Raw genomic sequence first — 19,423 nt, forward strand, 5'->3', positions numbered from 1 at the left:
GTTTCACTGTGCTCTGCAGAAACAGGGCTCAGCGTGGAACAAAAAGGGATACAAACAAAATGGGTCTGATCACTGAGACAGATGTAGTGACAGCATTTATGTCAGCTCCATTGCTATCTTCGCCAACATGAAGATAGACAGTCGTACAAAGATAAATGTTCTATATAAAAAATGAAACAAGTTCTTGAATGTTGCTTTTGTAGATTTCTGTTGCTTGTTTTCATTTAATGGGAGTTAGTCTGTGAAATTAAGTATTAATCATCATAGATATTGTACGTTTGACTCTGGTTGATGGAATTTAAGCAGTCCCTGGAGCACCACTGCTCTCTGCTGGAACAAAGCTTTTTCTGCATCAGTAGGCTACTGCGCAAGTTTAATTGTGCAGCACATATCGGTGCTGAAACAATTTATTCACTAATGATTTTAGTAATTGCTTTATCAGCTGAGTAATATATCAAGCAAAAATGCCAAATGTCTATATCCTTTCAAATTGAGTAACTTGCTTTTTGACTGTATGTCCAAAATCCAAACACAACACAAGTAATGTCAAGACTACAATCATCACTAGTGAATCATGTGACACGCGAGCATGGCAGACTGAGTCATTTGGCGTCTGCTTACCAGGAAGCTAATTATCAAACACCTTTAAAACCTTTAAAATTTTGAGATTTTTGAAACTTTGAAATTCGTCATAAAGACGGATTTCTATGCCAAATTCAAGCCGCTCCCGCTCTCTGCTGCCCTTAATGAACTTCAGAAATGATTGGGGGTAACTGATGTTTGGCGATGTGTTAATCCACTCTGTCGTGAATACACTTTCTATTCTAAAGTCCATAGCTCGTATTCCAGGATAGATTACCTGTTTTTGACAAATTCATTAATTGAGAATGTGATTAACTCAGAGATCCATAATATTATATTTTCAGACCATGCTCCTTTATCTGTTATATTCTCTCTTTGCTTTAATATACAAAAAACTAAATACTGGAAGTTTAATAATATGCTTTTGCGGGATAAGACATTTGTTGCTTTGATAAATGAGAGAATATCTGAGTTTTTTGATTTTGAATTCAGTTACGTCGTTATAGACGGTTTGGGAGGCTTTTAAAGCCACATGTAGAGGTTGGAGTATCAGTTATAGTATTGCAAAGCAGAGGGAAAGAAGCCAACCGAAAAATAAACTCACATTCAAATTAAAAAATCTAGAAATGCAGCATATGAGAGACCCTGATGATCAGAAATGAAAAACTATGGTGTTACTGACTATAGGTCAGAGTTACAATCAATTATACATGAAAACACTTCAATTGCATTATATAGACTCAGGAAAAACATTTTGAATCTGGCGATAAAGCTGGCAAAATACTTGCACTGGGACTAAAACAAATAGAGAGTAACTCATCAATATCTGCCATATATGATCACACTGGATCCTTAGTGTGTGAACAAAAACAAATGAATTTGGCATTTCAACAATATTATTCAGAGTTGTATGAATCAGAATGTAGACACAGTACAAGTATGATAGATGACTTTCTGAGAGATGCACCCCTACCACAGCTGAATATTGATGATAGGGCATATATGGAGACAGATGTACAAGACCTGGAGGTTAGAGTGGCTATTAAAGCTCTCACTGCTGGTAAAGCACCAGGTCAGGATGGTTTTAGTGTAGATTTTTAAAAATGCTTCCAGGATGTTTTGTCTCCTTTATTGACCTTATTATATAGAGATATAATAGCGACTCAATCTATGCCTCACAGCATGAATGTTGCTGTTATCTCACTGTTACCAAGGGTGGATTGGGATTACCAGATGTGTACACATGTTATTTCTCTTACAATGGCATATACCCAGTATCCTGGGTTTACAAGAAGGACCAAGATACGGTGGCCGAGACCCGCCATAGCTGCAAATAAAAGTAACGCTGCAAACAAAAACAAACGCTGCTGCAAATAAAAAGAAACGCTGCTGCATATAAAAGAAACGCTGCAAATAAAAAGACACACCGCAGCAAACAAAAAAAACGCTGCAAATAAAAACAAACGCCGCTGCAAATAAAAGAAACACCGCAGCAAACAAAAAAAACACCGCAGCATATAATAAAAAAAACGATGCAAATAAAAAAAAGACACAACGGAAGTGGATTACCGGGGACTGTTTTTGCCGAAACACCGGAAGAAGAAGAAACAACAACAACAGGACTACGAATTGGAAAACGAACTAGAAAGTAAGTGAAAATGGTAGTGTTTGAGGGTGACTTGTCTGTTTCAGCCAACATGGGGATGAGGATCGGAACTGCAGACACTTAAAACACGCTGTTCCGCCTACGGGACGGGTCGGAGGTTGGGAGGTAGCCACAAGTCCTTCTGAATGTTTTAAACACCAACCCTTAAACATATTTATTCATGCCGTACATTGTTAGAAAGCATAGGTTGCACTGATTCATTCAAGACCACTCACGAATTATAGAGAGAGGGCAGGCTCAATTTGCGGCAGCGGCATCTTCCGCGGCATTTCTTGCGGCACCCAGAGATGCCGCAGCTAGATGTCGCTTGTAGGCACTTTCCGTGGCATTTTTTGCGGCATTTTCTGCGGCATTTCTTGCGGCACCCACAGATGCCGCAACTAGATGTCGGTAGTAGGCACTTTACGCGGCAATGATTTCATGACTGTGGCATGGTTTTAGGCTTTAGATGGCAATTTACAGACATGTCAACGTTAGAAAATAATTATGTTTTGATGCCACACATGTTAAACGTAGCCTAAAGAATACATATAGAATGGTTGCCATGTTTGGGTTTCCCTGTCCTCATCTTTCTTTATCCACTATAACTAAAATGGACGTGTGCTAAGGCAATACTTACAATAAGATTTGTGACACTTTATGACACAATGAGACTGCGTCACATTTTTAACATCAGCTTTTTAGGCAATTGGTCTATAATACTGATAAACGGATTTGTGTATTTTTGTTATAGTGTTGGAGATATGTGACATAATAAGAGGCAAGGCCTACTAAAATAGCCTATACTTAATTTTTATGAGAGATTTTTTTTTAAATTATGGAAAATTGTGTATAAAACCGCATTTTTAAATATCATAACCTACTTTGGAGAGTTACCTGTCACACCTGGCAACCCGAGAGCGTGTCAAATCATTTTGACGACTGCCCACTCATTTGTCACATCAGCGTACGACTGTCAGTCCTGTATTTCAAATCCCTAAAGAGACATTGACGACTGGAGAAACATAGGTAAGTCATAATCAATTTAGTCAAATGTGTGCCTTGATTTTAGTTGTATAATTTAAAGCGTCTGCTATTTCCACTCAAGTAATTTGACAATTAAAATAATACCACAACTACAGCATAATGAAAACGTGACTTCACTCTATTTATTGTTATTTGGTTTTTAGGTTTTGATCCGGTGGTTGCAAACAAGCAGCAACATGTGCCGATATCGAGCTGAAAAAGTGCTTCAGGAGTGCTCAACTACCTGGGAAGAGCAAAGGTACACAACTTATTTGCAGTGTGGGTGTAGATGCCAAATTTGTGCCAGTAAATAATTTATGGCGCTAGTTGTGGCATAAAGTGGTTTTGCATCAATACACTTAACCTATATAATTTCTTTTTTATTTTCCAGTGCTGAAGATATGATAACAGCAGACACAGAGGAAGAGGTAACAAGTTACTATTTCTGCACCTAACAAAAGAGCTTTACATATTGGCTCTCAGAAAGTACTGCTGCATCTTATTGTGAAATGAAAAAGTAATTTTGTATTACAGGTTTATGTTATAGCCCACTTAACTTGATCAGTAGTGAGTGCTGATTGGGGGAAGCCATACAGCACATTTAGAGACACCATATATCAAAAATATTAAATGTCACAGATATCTAAACATTTTGCCAGATCCATTATTGTATATTGTAAAAGTGGATCTAAACAAATACAAAATTGGTAGATGAAATCCATACATCTATCTGCTGTTGCTTATCCGGAAAAAGATCACAATGGTAACTTATTGGAAATTGAGATATTCATCACCTCAGCAACACCTTACAGGTCCTCCTTATTACGTACAAGTTATGAACTAGGCTCTATTGGTTAATGGTGTGCAATTAAAAAATTCAAAATTTTAACCCTATTTGAGAATGACATCCATACCTGGACCATGTTTTCATCTTCACTGCAGCAAAATGTGTTTCTCCGCGATGTTGTGGCAGCTGCAGACTGGTGCAAAAAGAGATCCTTTGAAGGACAATTGAAACTGCCAGCGGTTCTTTCAATGGACAACAAAGAAAAAAAGGACCTGCTGGAGGAACTGAAAGTGTGGAACGAGGACTACGACGAATGTTCTCCAGCAGAACACCTCACATTTGTGTTTGGAAAAAAGACCGAATATGACACTTTCAATCAAGAATTGATAGATAAAATGGACTTGAAAGTGTGGGCTAGATTTGAAGATTAATGTGCTTTATGCACACATCCACTACTTACTGAATTTCAGCCTGCTCCTGGTTTCCCGTCCTACAAACGGATTAATCCAGGTGTGTCTGACCAAAAGTTGAGGTCAGACACACCTGGATTAATCCGTTTGTCCAATAATGTAGGACGGGAAACCAGGAGCAGGCTGAAATTCAGTAAGTAGTGGATGTGTGCATATAGCTCTCTCTCTCTCTCTCTCCCTCTCCTCTCTCTCTCTCTCTCTCTCTCTCTCTCTCTCTCTCTCTCTCACACACATACACACACACACACACACACACACACACACACACACAACCTTGTTCAATTGTTGTGTTTGTTTCTTTTTGTTAATAAATTTTTATGGAAAACATTGCAAGGCTATTAATTGAAACCATAAAAATGTAATTTCAAGGGTTGAATTCATCAAAATTACGTATGCTTAAAGTTAGGAACAGGGCAGAAATGAAGAGAATTATTAAAAATAATAATAAATAAACAGCAGAACAAATCTATTAATCTGTTTGGCTATAATTTTGAGATGTTTCGTGGTTGATGGTTTATCTGGACAAATTGTAGTAGGCTATAATTTGGATATCATTGCTAAATACTTCCTCAGGTTTCCCCGAAATTCAAACTAATAGCCTATCCCGCACTTAGGCTATTATCATCTGCCCCGTCCCCCTACGTGTTCCTCCATGCTCCAGCACATGGTGACACAAGCATTATCCCCCGGCACACAGCGGCTTGCCGTATCACATAATTGCACCCAGCAGCCGCGGCATCTCTGGGTGCTGCAAAAAATGCCACGGAAAGTGCCGCAAAAAATGCCACGGAAAGTGCCTACTAGCGACATCTAGCCGCGGCATCTGTGGGTGCCGCAAGAAATGCCGCAGAAAATGCCGCAAAAAATGCCACGGAAAGTGCCTACTAGCGACATCTAGCTGCGGCATCTCTGGGTGCCGCAAGAAATGCCGCGGAAAGTGCCGCTGCCGGCGGCAGCCAGCGGCACTTTCTGCGGCATCTCTGGGTGCCGCAAGAAATGCCGCGGAAGATGCCGCTGCCGGCGGCAGCCAGCGGCACTTTCTGCGGCATCTCTGGGTGCCGCAAGAAATGCCGCGGAAGATGCCGCTGCCGCAAATTGAGCCAGCCCCTAGTGGAATTATATTGGTTGCTCACAGCCGTAATAGTATTCAGCCACTCAGCTAAAGTAAAAGCAGCTATAATCTCTACATACCTTCAAAGTCTTCCCTTTATCCACAACGATCATCTTATGACTCAGGACTTTCTGTACAGCTCGCCAAGTATCCATTCTTGTGAAATATGAAATCCGTTTCCATAACATCGAAATACTTTCCTCAATATGTCCATGTATTTAGTCCAACACGTAACGTAATAACACAAATAACAAACCATATACGGTCCCTTTTACGTCTTTTCCTGACCTACACGTACAAGCAACAACAACAACGACAGTAATAAGCTGCCGGTGTTACAAATCAACTGGTTTTCACGTTAACTGGTTACCTTTGTTTGTAAACAAACACCGCTCCTGCAGATGTTCCCGTCACGGAGAGAAAATGTAGCTGACCTCGCGAATGCCTGAATGCACGTCCATATATAAATCTGATGATCTCTCGCTCCACCTGCTTAATCCAAACATGATACCTCATGTTGTGAAGTACAATTGTGGGATCCGAAATACTAGACACCATATTCTGTATACATGTTCAAATAAAAATAAATAAATAAAAAGTCACCCGACACGGGATTTGAACCAACTGCAAAAATTCCCCAGCCTAATGATTTACCATGAGGCCACATAGCTACACAACGAGCAATTGTCATAAAGTCATACAATTACTGTTGAATTAAAAATCACGTTTGCATAGCCACGACTGTCAACACACCACGACCAAATTAACTTGTGACCACTGTTATTGCAATGATAACACTTTAGCACCTTACAGGTCCAGCTTGCTGCACCTCTGAAAAACATTTCACGATGATCAAAGATCACGTTTGGTAAAGATGGTCGAGGAAAATCACGCATTTGATGTTTTGGACACGTTTACGTCCGTGTGTTGTAATTCATGTTGGAGCAACATTGTGCATTGAGCAACAATTTGAAGTCGAGCGGAGTAACGCGTGGCATATAGGATATCCACACATAGTGGCACACAGTTATAAAATCATTCATCACATCACTTGTTGATTTGAGGAAGTTTGGACTGAATGGATGGATGGGTAGTGGAGCGAGGAAAGCAATATGACCAAATATGAAATTGAGACTAAAAGTACATTTTGTTTCCTGTGGCTATTTAGTAAGATAGGATTGTTATTTGTTTTGTTCTCCCACTCTGAGTCTGGTTCTGAGGGTTCTTCCTGTTTAAAGGTAGGCTAGTTTTTTCTCTCCACTGTCACCAAGTGCTGCTCATGTGGGAATGTTGGGTCTCTTTAAAGTTAAAACCTGAAGAGTTTGGTTTAGAACCTGCTCTATGTGTAAAGAGCCTTGAGATAACTTTGTTGTGATTTGGCGCTATACAAATGAAGATAGATAGATAGATAGCCTATCCGCTCGACTTCAAATTGTTTTATTTACACACTGTTGCTCCAACATGATTTACAACACACGGACGTAAACGTGTCCAAAACATCAAATGCGTGATTTTCCTCGACCATCTTTACCAAACGTGATCTTTGATCATCGTGAAATGTTTTTCAGAGGTGCAGCAAGCTGGACCTGTAAGGTGCTAAAGTGTTATCATTGCAATAACAGTGGTCACAAGTTAATTTGGCCGTGGTGTGTTGACAGTCGTGGCTATGCAAACGTGATTTTTAATTCAACAGTAATTGTATGACTTTATGACAGTTTTGTTGTGTAGCTATGTGGCCTAATGGTAAATCATTAGGGAATTTTTGCAGTTGGTTCAAATCCCGTGTCGGGTGACTTTTTATTTATTTATTTTTATTTGAACATGTATACAGAATATGGTGTCTAGTATTTCGGATCCCACAATTGTACTTCACAACATGAGGTATCATGTTTGGATTAAGCAGGTGGAGCGAGAGATCATCAGATTTATATATGGACGTGCATTCAGGCATTCGCGAGGTCAGCTACATTTTCTCTCCGTGACGGGAACATCTGCAGGAGCGGTGTTTGTTTACAAACAAAGGTAACCAGTTAACGTGAAAACCAGTTGATTTGTAACACCGGAACTATGTAGCCGTCAGTTGTTTCCACTCTCGTTAGTGGTCTCCCCGTGTTAGCCGAAGCTAACAATACACCGGCATTCTCCAGAGGGGTATTGCACAAAAGTAGAATAAAGAAATCCAGGATAACTGAGCAAGCGCAGCTTGATCTAGCCTGCCCGGCGCATCTTGGCTTATTCGGTTGCACGTTTGCTGAGCCAGGATGAAAAGGCGCGGCTATGTCAAGCCAGGTGTAGATAGTTGGGATAAGTGCGTGTTGACGGCATTCTCAAATAGACCCACGGCATCGATCACAGAATCACAGATTGGAAAATGGAAAGGTGTTGCGCGTCATTCTTCACGGCCGCTGAAAAACAGCTCCTGATGGAATTTCATGATGAGGTTAAAGAAATTATAAGAAAAATAGGCAACACAAGCACAAAGCACTGTAATTAAGGAAAGGGAGAAAGCTTGGCAGACAATCGCGGACCGGCTCAATGTCTAAGTAGTTCAATTAATATACAATTAATGTGTTAAGTATAGCTCAGTGGGTAGAGCACTCGCCCCATGTGATGAGGCTACAGTCCTCGCTGCAGACGACCCTGGTTCAAATCCCGCACCAAGCACTCCTGTCCTGCATGTCATTCCCCCCTCTTTGTCTCCAGTTTTCCTGTCTATCCTGTCTCTCTCTACTAACCTGTACATCAAAGGCAAAAAGCCCCAAAAATATACTTTAAAAAAAAGTACAATTAATACAACAGTGCTCCACTAGAACTGTCAAAATTACAATTAAAAGGACTAAAGAAGTTACTGTCCAAGCCCACTAATCAACAATTTTGATTTAAATTAAATTAAACACTTTGATTTAAATGTGGCAAGTAAAAGTGCATGCTACTCAGGAAATATAATTAAGTGCAAACTATTATTATAATTAGGTGTAGGGCAGGGGGAAGGCACATCTGCAGCTGCAGGATGCACTTCTGCAGATGAGGAGACAGTGTTGCTGGACTCCAGGCTTGAGGTATCATGTCAATTTTGTGGAAATGTCTTGCTCATTTAGCCCATAATGGATATGAAGTTAGTGATTTGGTGCTAATAGAAAATAATGTGTAACAGGACCCAGATGCTGCTCAGCCTCAGAAGCAGCCAAGTAACATTGTGAGTATCGGCTAGTAAATAGTCCAAAGTAAATCTACTGTACATTATACACAATAATGACACCACATGAATGACTATAAAATGACTGTTGCAATTAAACAGTCAACAGACTTTAATGAAACGACAATATAGTCTATTATATCAACATATTTAGAAAGACCATGGTAATGCTGTAAAACCCATTAATTTGTCACACGATCGACAGTAGAACAACCAGATAAATCCCTGAGAATAATCTTAGCCTGGTTGTTAGCCTGGTCTGGAGCAGGCTAGCTGCAGAGAATAAATCACCATAGTAACTGGGCCGGGATAAATTTAACCTGCTTTCATGCAACCGACTTGAGGCTAAATTCAGCCAGGATACCTAACATATCCCGGCTTAATCCCTTATCCTGGTTTCGTGCAATACCCCTCAGTTCTCCAGTGTCTTTTATTTGCAGCGGCGTTTGTTTTTATTTGCAGCGTTTTTTTTGTTTGCTGCGGTGTGTCTTTTTATTTGCAGCGTTTCTTTTATATGCAGCAGCGTTTCTTTTTGTTTGCAGCGTTACTTTTATTTGCAGCTATGGCGGGTCTCGGCCACCGTACTACGAAGACATAGGTAGCTGGAACAAAAGATTATATCTGCAAATTGTAAAGATGTCTCCTTGGCTTCCCTCTGGTATAACCCTAAATGTGATTACACCTAAATACATCTAAAACAAGCCATTCTGCACGTGTTCTTTAGTGACACTTAATACTTTGCTGATACTTCTGTTTCTTTTTACTTCACTGCAGTTTAATTGAGTAAAGGATCTATAGCTGCAGAACGAGTTAGTTTATAGCTATAATGTGTTAGTTTCTGGCATTGCCAGATGGTTGTGTGCAGTCTGAAACTTCAACAGAAACAGAACACTGAACCTTACCGAGCCTATTTCAAAATCTTGAATAACTTTAATCAAATTGTTTACATTGCTTGAAGTTCTTGTTCATGTTTTCTGTGACATATATGGCTGGAAAAGATAACTTTGCATTTTAAGTAAAAAAAAAATTGAATTCAAAATTACTTTATTTATTTTTATTTATTCTCAACTGGTATTTAAGATGTCAGAAAATTGTAGAAATGCCATCACAAAGAGGACATCTGCTTGTTTTGTCTCACCAGCTGTCTAAACCCCCAAAACAGAAAATTGTAATATAAAGCAGTGAAGAGCAGAAAATCCTCACATTTAAGAAGCTGGAACCAGGGGATGAAATGAATGCTGGAAAAAAAAATATATTATAAAAGTAGCTGCTCAATAATGTTCTGATGATTCATTGCTTCAGCACCACTGTGTGTGTAAAGGTATGGTCTTGTTCACACGGAAGTTTATCAAGAAAAACATTTGTTAAGCATTTCATGGATTCATTTAGGCACACCCCAACAGATGTTTCATTGCTAAATAGCCCTGTGGGTGTATATGATACCACTTGTTCCAACACTCTTTTTGTGCTGTTTATTTAGACTGAATTCATCCAAAAATCCCCAAATTGTGAGTCTGCTTCTTCCTCTATGGCACAGCCTCAAGTTTTTTGTAGCCCTTAGAGAAACCTTGTCAAGCCCATTTAAAAAAAGACACACTGTATTTCAAGACCTTTTTTTTCTCAGTGAATGGAAATCATTCACAGTACCAGACAGTGTTGAAATAAATTTTAATACCTTACAGTATATAAACAATATAAAGATATTGTTAAAGACAGCACATGTACTGTATGGTGCATGTATTTACTGTATTATTCTAAAAACATGGTGGAGTTACAGACATGCCTTTTCTCTGTGTTCTCCAAGACGAGATTTTATCGTAAACGTTTGCCACATCTCGGACACCGGAATGGCTGTTCCCCTGTGTGAACCATCATGTGTTTTTTCAGCTCATTGTTTAAACGAAAGGCTTTGCTGCAAACCTGGCACACGAATAGCCGCAACTGGCTGTGTTTGGATCTACGGTGAGCCATCAAATGCGATCCCCTCTTGTAACATGCACCACAGTTGTCACACTTGAATGGCCTCTTTTCAGTATGCTGGATCATGTGAAGCTTGAGCTGGGCTGCATTTGGCCAACCTTTCCCACATGTGTCACACAAGTATCGCTCTTGCCCCGTGTGCTTGTACAAATGCCATTTAAGGTATGTTTTTTGATAAAATCCTGTGTGCCTCAATAGATGTGCTCTTAGGCAGTCTTTTGTTGTGAACTATTTCCCGCAGTAGGGAGCAAACACTAGGTTGCTGCTCTTTATCCTTTCTCTGGTGCAGAATCAGATGAGCAAGAAATTTGAAGCTTCTCTTGCGTGTTTTACAAATGTGTGGCGTTACAATTGCAGTGTGAACCTTTTCATGATAGTTTAACAGTCCTGGCTTTGTGTAGCACTTGTTACAGGCAGTGCACTGCTACAATTTTTTGTTATGCTGATGTCGAATCAATTCGCATAATCTCACAAATTTTCTCTTGCATAAAGGACATGGATATGAGCCTCTGACTTTATGTGACTTGGAATAATGTCTTCTCATGAGGACAATTTTGGAAGAGTTCTTCTCACACATGGTCCACTTCATGTGATGACAAAATGCTGTTTGTTCGCTTTTTTCTTCGAGGAGCTCTTTTGGAACATTTGCTTTGGTGCTTCTCAAAACTTTTGTAATAGCTAAAACTACCACATTTCTGACACGTCAGAGGCGATTTACAGGCCGGCATGGACGGTACATCTGGTAAAGCCTGAGGGCTGGAGATTGCTTCCGAGATTGTTGGAATCTGAGCTATACTTATACTTGTTCTCCAGATTTCTTTTATTTATGTTTCTTGATTCATTCACCTGTAGATGGTGGTTTAAAACCAAAAAAGTCTTTTCGACAATCAAACCAAAGGTAAGAACTCTGTTCAGTGTGGCATCTCATGTGCCTTTTCAAGTCAGCAGAACAAGTGATGATTTTCCCACATATGGCGCATGTTTTTTTAACGCGGCTGCTTCTTTTACATATTTGGTCTTGTGATGAGTCAGAAGATACTGATTCCTGCTGTACAACTGCAGGCCTAGTGTCTTAACTAGGGAAAGACAATTTGGATTTTGGTCTGGAGTGATGAGATGAACTGGTGGACAGCTGTGGGTCTGCCGGACTCTTCTGTTTACTGGCGACACTTCTGGTGTTTGTCAAATTTCGTTGGGTAAGTAGATAGAAGATAGAAGCTCATTCTCACTTCTATTAGTTTGAGCACTGGTCTTTGGTTTACAATACAAATTAATCTTCTGACAAAAGCTACTTTGGCAAGTAGACTCTGACTCACCCAATCTGTTCCTAAAAATTTCACTGTAAGTTATTTTGTGTCTCTTTAGATTTCAAACAGAAGCAAAATCCTGGCCACAAACATGATAGTTGAAGGTGTTGAGGATGTTCTACTGCAGGCTTTCAAGTGGTGATACCAATTTTTGTCTAAGTCATTATTATTAGACTCACTTTCATCAAAAGGAAGTATTACTTCAACAAAGGGTCCTTGATCTTCAGTCTGATCAACACATTGCTGTCCATTGCTCGCCGCATTCTTTGTCCTTTCTAAATTTTTTTCTAAGGATCTAGTCTGGTGTCTTCATACTCTTTCAACACCAGACTAGATCCAGTGTCTCCTTCATCATTGTCCACCTTTGGTAGGTGATAGGACAGCCTGGAAGGGATGCAATCATCGCCAGGGGAACACAGAGCTGGAAAAGAAATTAACAACAGACAAAGATCAGTATCTGAAACTTATCAAAAAAAAACAAATAAAACAATCAGAAATTGAGTGATAATTCTGATAAAGTACTACCTTGTTTAACTTCATGGTCATAATGCTTATGATGCTGAATAAGAATATTCAGAGGCTCAGGTTGATTCATGAACTCCACACACTCTTTTAGGATTGAGGGGGAGAGACTGAGTCAAAGGGAAGTCGAGGTAAGGAACAAAACAGTTAAAATCATTCTACATGTATGTGTACAAAAATCAAAACTTATTTCCTGTATATCAGTTATCTTATGCTGTGACGTCTTTTTCCCCACAAAGTTTCACACATTATTTTTCAGTCAGTTAATGCTATTCTACATTTCCCAGGTTTGCTGCCTGAGAAGGGATGTTATTGCATTTGCTGTGAGTTCTATGTGACCAGAGTGAAGTCAGCTTGATGTTGGATCTTAATATATTTTATGGCATGTAGAAACTAAGTGTTTATAAATTCTTCCTCCTCCAGCAACTGCAAATATATTCATTATTTAGATATGATGGCTTCACAGGTTAATGAGGGTGAAAACATTAATACTGCCTATCTCAAACCAACTATAACAGTAATTCCAAACAAGGTTTTACAAACAGGTAATAAGTAGAGTTCTTGCAACTCTCCAGTGCAGTACTACAGTACATGACAGAATTTTCCACTTCACCACAGATCTTGAGAGTCACATTTAAACCGATTTAAACCTGTCATCCAAGAACTAAAAATGTAACCACCTTCAATCAAATTGGTTGGATACATTTTGATTTTCTTCACTGGGTAATTCACTGTTTAAACTAATAACATCTAGTGCCAACCTACAGTCTATGGTGCCAACCAACTCACCTGGTAAAAGATATCCCTCTGGCATTGATCATCCACTAAAGTGTGCATAAGCTTCACAAAGTTTGTCACAGATGCCTTAACCTCAGAGCTAGAAGTCTTGAAAAAGCAAATAAACATGAATAAATGCAAATAACACATAGAGTAATTGATGTTCAATGCACTTATTTGTACTCATTATGCACTCATTTCCTTATTTGTAATGTAGGTGTATATTCTGGACAAATGGGACTGGATGGCTTGTGTGGGCTGGCAAAGTCATCATTGCGGCACAACTCTAGCACCACCTATTGGTGTATTAAGATTTTTTTTTTTTTTTTTTAAATATTGAAGGCCTACATTTTCTGAACAAATTCACATGTAAAGGAGAGGCCATGAATGCCATACTGTAGGCCATCACCTAAAACATATTATATGAGAACTCGGGGACTGTTTCCAGTACTGTGGAGACGAACTCCTCCAGCAGACCATAGTACATAAGTAACCCTAACCCTAACCATAGACTGTATATAAGACCCTAACCCTACCCTAACCCACAGATCTGCAGACACAAGCTGCAGAAGGGGGACGATAAGACGGATGGAGGCGGCCTGGGAAAGACATGTTAAAACAGTAAGGTTCACCTATAAGGACAGCTACACAAAGTTATGTTATGTTTTCATCTCTCGTCAGGGCAAATTCAGACTAAAAGGAACCTAGGTTTAACACTCACCATGCTCCGTTAATATGTTGCTCATTCTGGCGTTACGGACACGATACTTTTAGCTTTGAAGATGGATATTTACTAACAGCATCGCAGTCTTTGGAAAACATCTGATTCTGGAAATATGGATGTCCACATCCGACCATAGATGTAGCCTATGGGGAAGTATACGCACTACGTCATTATGTAAAATGAGCAATTTAGATGCACTGAAAACAGATTTAAAAAATATTATTCTCTCTTTCTAAAGCAAACTACGTACTTAATATAAATTTAGTATTATGATAACAGACGTATTATCGAGATGTCAAGGCGTATCATTTGGCATGCAAGTGGCGTCAGAATAATGGGAAAAATTAGTTTCACTTGAATATCCATGTAAGATAAACTGGCACAACAACACGGAAAGTCTAGACGCCATACGCTGAAAAATGACGGCCGAAGTTAAATATTTGGCTGATGGCAAGAAACTTTTTCGTAATTCATGTATTGCATATCCATGTTAATATGTCATTTGTAATTTAGATTTTAACTATTTGCTGCTGCCCACGTAAATTGACCAATATTAGTTATACTGGTGTAACAACAAGTATGGAACAAGATACAACAGATCTGTGTAGCATCGATGTTGTTTTCACATTTAGGCCTACGATTTAAAACTTATGAACACACCGAAGTGGTGGGACTTGGGATATGTGACTATCCGAGGAGGACATGAATGCAGCATTAATTACTGTGTTCTTTGAGCCTCTTCCCACCAGATGGCAGCATTGTAATGGATCTTACAAAGGATGAGTGGTGACTGTAGCACTGCAGCACGTCTCTTGTATATAATATGTATAATATTAAAAGCAATAGTAATAGATAAGAGTATCAAAAACAAAAAGTATAAAACATGAGTGTATGCATGTACAGTATGTATGTAAAGTGCAGTGTGCATGTGTCCTACCTATAACAAATAAATAGGTATCCATATGTATAGCCTATATTATATATGTGCTTGCTTATGTGTGTCATCAGGCAAACACACAGTAAGTTTGCTGTTGATATTGCTAATGACTGGTGCAGCACCTTGTGATTTTATTACTGTGAAAAATGTAATGACAGCATAAAATAGCACAAAACATTGTTTGCATATAGTGTTATATGCACATTGTTACATAAGATAAGATAAAACTTTACTTTGATCCCCAGGAGGATGAGCAGCACAAGAATAGACCAGGGTAATAGGATACAGAAAACTAAAGAAATATGTACAGAAAACAAATAAATCAAAGTTAGAATGCTACATATACACAGCATGTTAGTTTAAACCAATGTGCATAAGTGTAATGTGTATGCAAAACTGATATTATAGTTTTCTGATCATCTGGATCAAAGCTACACAGTTGATACAGTAGACTATAGTTATTAATATACTGTATATGTAGGGTATAGGTGAATCAGTATGCACAGTATATAATTAACATAATCTAGCATAATATAATAAGATAATGACAATTAGTATGTGATATTCATGTTTATACACTCGTAAACATGCATACTGCTATGCAACATATAAAAATAATGACTATGAGGTAACAGAATACATTGGAATATAGTAACATAGTAGAAGAACAATATGACATAATGTAAGAAGATGGTATAGATAGTAATCCCTTGCCATAACTATCAATGCAGTAATTCCAGCATCACTATGAGATACAGTTTTACCTTTTTTAAAATTTGTAGAAACAGTGTAGGAGGTCCTTTACATGGCAACAATTGATGATACAGGTTGTTTTCCATTAGAAACAAGTGGAATTGTCAAACCACAATGTCAAAGTATTCACTCATTTTTATGTAATCTTATTATACATACGTTCACAGTGACTATTAATGTCAAGAGGGAAAGTTCTTAATGTGCATAATTTCATATAAGAAACCTGTGAATATACATGTATTTCTTACATTTCACTCCATTTTTACTCTCTCTTGCTGTGTGTTTGTGTTTGATTTTTTTTTTTTTTTTTTTAAATGAATGCATTTTTTCCCCCTCCTGAGGTGTTGCAGTCTGTGGACTTTACATAATCATGTTACGAGCTGATTGAGCTTAGTGTTGAAGGTGCAGCCGAGGACTGCATAAAAAATTGGAGGAATCACTTCCTTACAGATTATAATTACATAACTATTCACATTTCCCTACAGCAAATTAGAAGAGTGAAAAAGGCAAAGTGCCACACTTTTGCCATTTTATTAATTCCCTTTCAGATTGTCAAACAAATGTGGCACTGTGTGTATATGTGTGTGTGTAGCTATGAGCGGGTACGACAGATAATAATGCAGAGATAGAATGACAGATGGGTAGAGATGGAGAGATACAGCTAGAGAGGGAACAGCAGATTTGTAGTGACAGGCTGCTCAGTCGGAAGTTGATTGTTTAGCCTAAAACCTGCACCACAACCATGGAAACCAGTTCAGACCAGATGACAAGAAATGGGAGAATCTGTAAAATTCACTTTCAAGTAAAATGACATTCAAAAAATCTTAACTTGCAGCATTCTAATAAGTGTGGCAAAAGCTATATTTTCCCATCTTCTTAATGGCACATTCGAATTAACTACTAACATTTACCAAGGCTTCACAGCAACAGCAGTGTGAGAAAACATTTCCATTAGGTGTGAGTCAGAGAGGATTAGCAAGTCTTTGTGGCTTTGGTTGGAGCTTATATGTCACTTCAAGTTTATTATGACAGGTTGTGACAAGTGTCAGATATGTCATCAACCACCGGAAAGCATACTTAGTTTTTGAAGACCATCACCCACCTAAGCATTTTATGCTGACTTAATCACCTTTGCCTTTGAAACAGACTTAAACAACACACAAACTTCCTAGCTATCTAATCAAAAGAAGGAAGAATGAGGCAGGTGTGGCTTTATGAAATCTGTGTTCAGGACAGGGGTGAGAACTATTTGTAAACTGTATCTGACTGAGTCCTTATTTAACATTGGTATGTCATTATGTTTTAGTTCATCAAACATTGGAATTTCTGAATGGATTCAAAGGGGTTAGCAACGATCATTTCAGCACAGAAGTTCTGTTGAGTAAAGTTTAGTTGTATAGTTTAACTGTATGGCCCAATATCACATCATGGCTCAGTGGGCCTTTAAATCCACATCAGCAGCAGTCTCTAAACTTACCCAACTTCTTAAAGAAAACAAGTCAATTTGTATCAGTAAAATCTGAGAAATCATAAAAAATGCATTTTAAGTGATACACCACAAAACAATCCTTGAATTATTTAATACATATCCCCTGTCAATTTTACAAAATGGTTTGTAGGTTAAAGCTCAAGTTCAAGCTTTTTTTAATACCACACTGTTAGGCTGGCACAATTAATCTCAGTACAGATAGAATAGCTGTTACAATGTAACACCAGTGCAAACATAAGGACATTAAGTGCAAAAGAAGAAACATACGGTAGCCTGCTCAGCTCCACATACCCTACAGTACAATTAGACCAACTTTTGTGTGTTCATGAACAACTCCAGTGAAGATGTTCTGTTATGCCTCCTATAACCTGTACCTTATGCCAGATGGTGAGCTGGGTGGAGAGGGTCATCTGAGATCTTCATACCTTGTGTGATAGTACATAATGTGGATATGTAGTTTACAGCCCATAATATCTGACACTCTGGTGATAATTCTATCCATTTTCTTTAGTGTGTGCTTATATGTGTTGCCATACCACACAGTAATTGATAGTGACAGGATACTTTGGAAATTGGACCAGTACACCTTTCCTGACTTTTCTGAGTGCTTTTTGAGTTATCTCAGGAAGTAGAGTCTCTGTTGGGCTTTTTACACTTTATGGTTAGTGATGAGGTCACATTTCAGGTTATTGCTGATGTGTATGCCAAGAAACTTGAAGGAGTCAGTTATTGTAATTGGTTGGCTTTTGATGAGGAAAGGTGCTTTTAACTTCACAAAGGACAGCGACTGTGGTTAGTTGCTGCAACAGCGTCAAGTCAGCCTCAAGTCTTAATTAAGATGTGGGCTTTCACCCCTTCTTGCACTATGAATTAATCCAAGTGATGTGCTGAGGAGGAGCTAAACCATGGCCTGCAGTAGTTATATAACTACATCGCCACATGTGACCATTCCTTGCAGATGACCTGTCTTACAGCATTAATTATCTGATTCTTTTTAGAATTATTTAATAAGAAATTAAGGCTTTACAAGATGAGGACACATATAAGTAGACATATACTTTTTAGACCAGTGCAATCATTTAGCCTTGGCACAGAACATTGGGTATATTTTATGGTAATTCAATGTCTATAGGTAGAAAAATAGTAATTGATGGCAGTAAACAGTGAAGAGAAGGTTATCAATGTCTTCCTTAAGTGTTTAAAGCCTCTTACTCTTTCTCTCACAGACACCATCACATACAGTGTCTCGCGTTACTGCAGCATTATCTACCTCATGAATGATAGAGGCTCTCTCTCCCTCATCCGTTAACCTCTGACTGTGATTTGTTTGTATATTAAAATAGCTCTTTTTTTTTTGCCAATTTCCAAACATTAACACATATCAACAGAAGAGAGTGAAACTTTGCAACAAAAAGAGGCAGCTGAAGGCGACTGCTGCATTGCACTGTGGTGGGAGTAAATCAAGTGCGTCTGTCCCTCATTTCAGCGAGGCCTTTGATGTCACTGCAAATAATCTGCACCTCATTGAGGGAACATCAAAGATACTCACCCAGCCCGCAACCATTCACAGCTCTGCAGAAAAGTTGATCGGAAATGCCGAGGGGGCTATTATCTTTCCTGTGATTAACGCCTCATTAACCGTCTATTAATGATATAAATTACCCGAAAATGCGCAAAGTAACTCCAGGGATCAACTGAATGGCTATTTGGAATTTGTGATGTAAAGAAAGAATATTTAATAGATCTCTATTTCTTCAGTCTGAGCATTTGAAGTACTGGGCTTTCTGATCACTCATTAAGGTCCCTTCACTGTATTTATTTTCTTTGATTTTAATTCTCTGAGCTCTTGTCTGTTATTATGCCCGCATTAGATAGATGCTGTAATATCATAATAATTGTATTCATCTTTGTTGTTCCTCACACTGAAAACATCCTTTAGCCTCTGTAATGTGTTTAGTAATCAGTGAGTAGGTGAGTACCTGTTAAGGAGGGTTAGGGTTAATTTTCTACCCAGTGGTCAGTTGTGGATAACATCGAATTAAGTAATGTGCATGTGTGGGACTTACCAGAAAGTCATTGTTTCTGACCTGCAGTTTTTTATGCTCATTCTAAATTTG

Source organism: Scomber japonicus, chromosome 12 (assembly GCF_027409825.1).
Source record: "Scomber japonicus isolate fScoJap1 chromosome 12, fScoJap1.pri, whole genome shotgun sequence".
Taxonomy (NCBI): domain Eukaryota; kingdom Metazoa; phylum Chordata; class Actinopteri; order Scombriformes; family Scombridae; genus Scomber; species Scomber japonicus.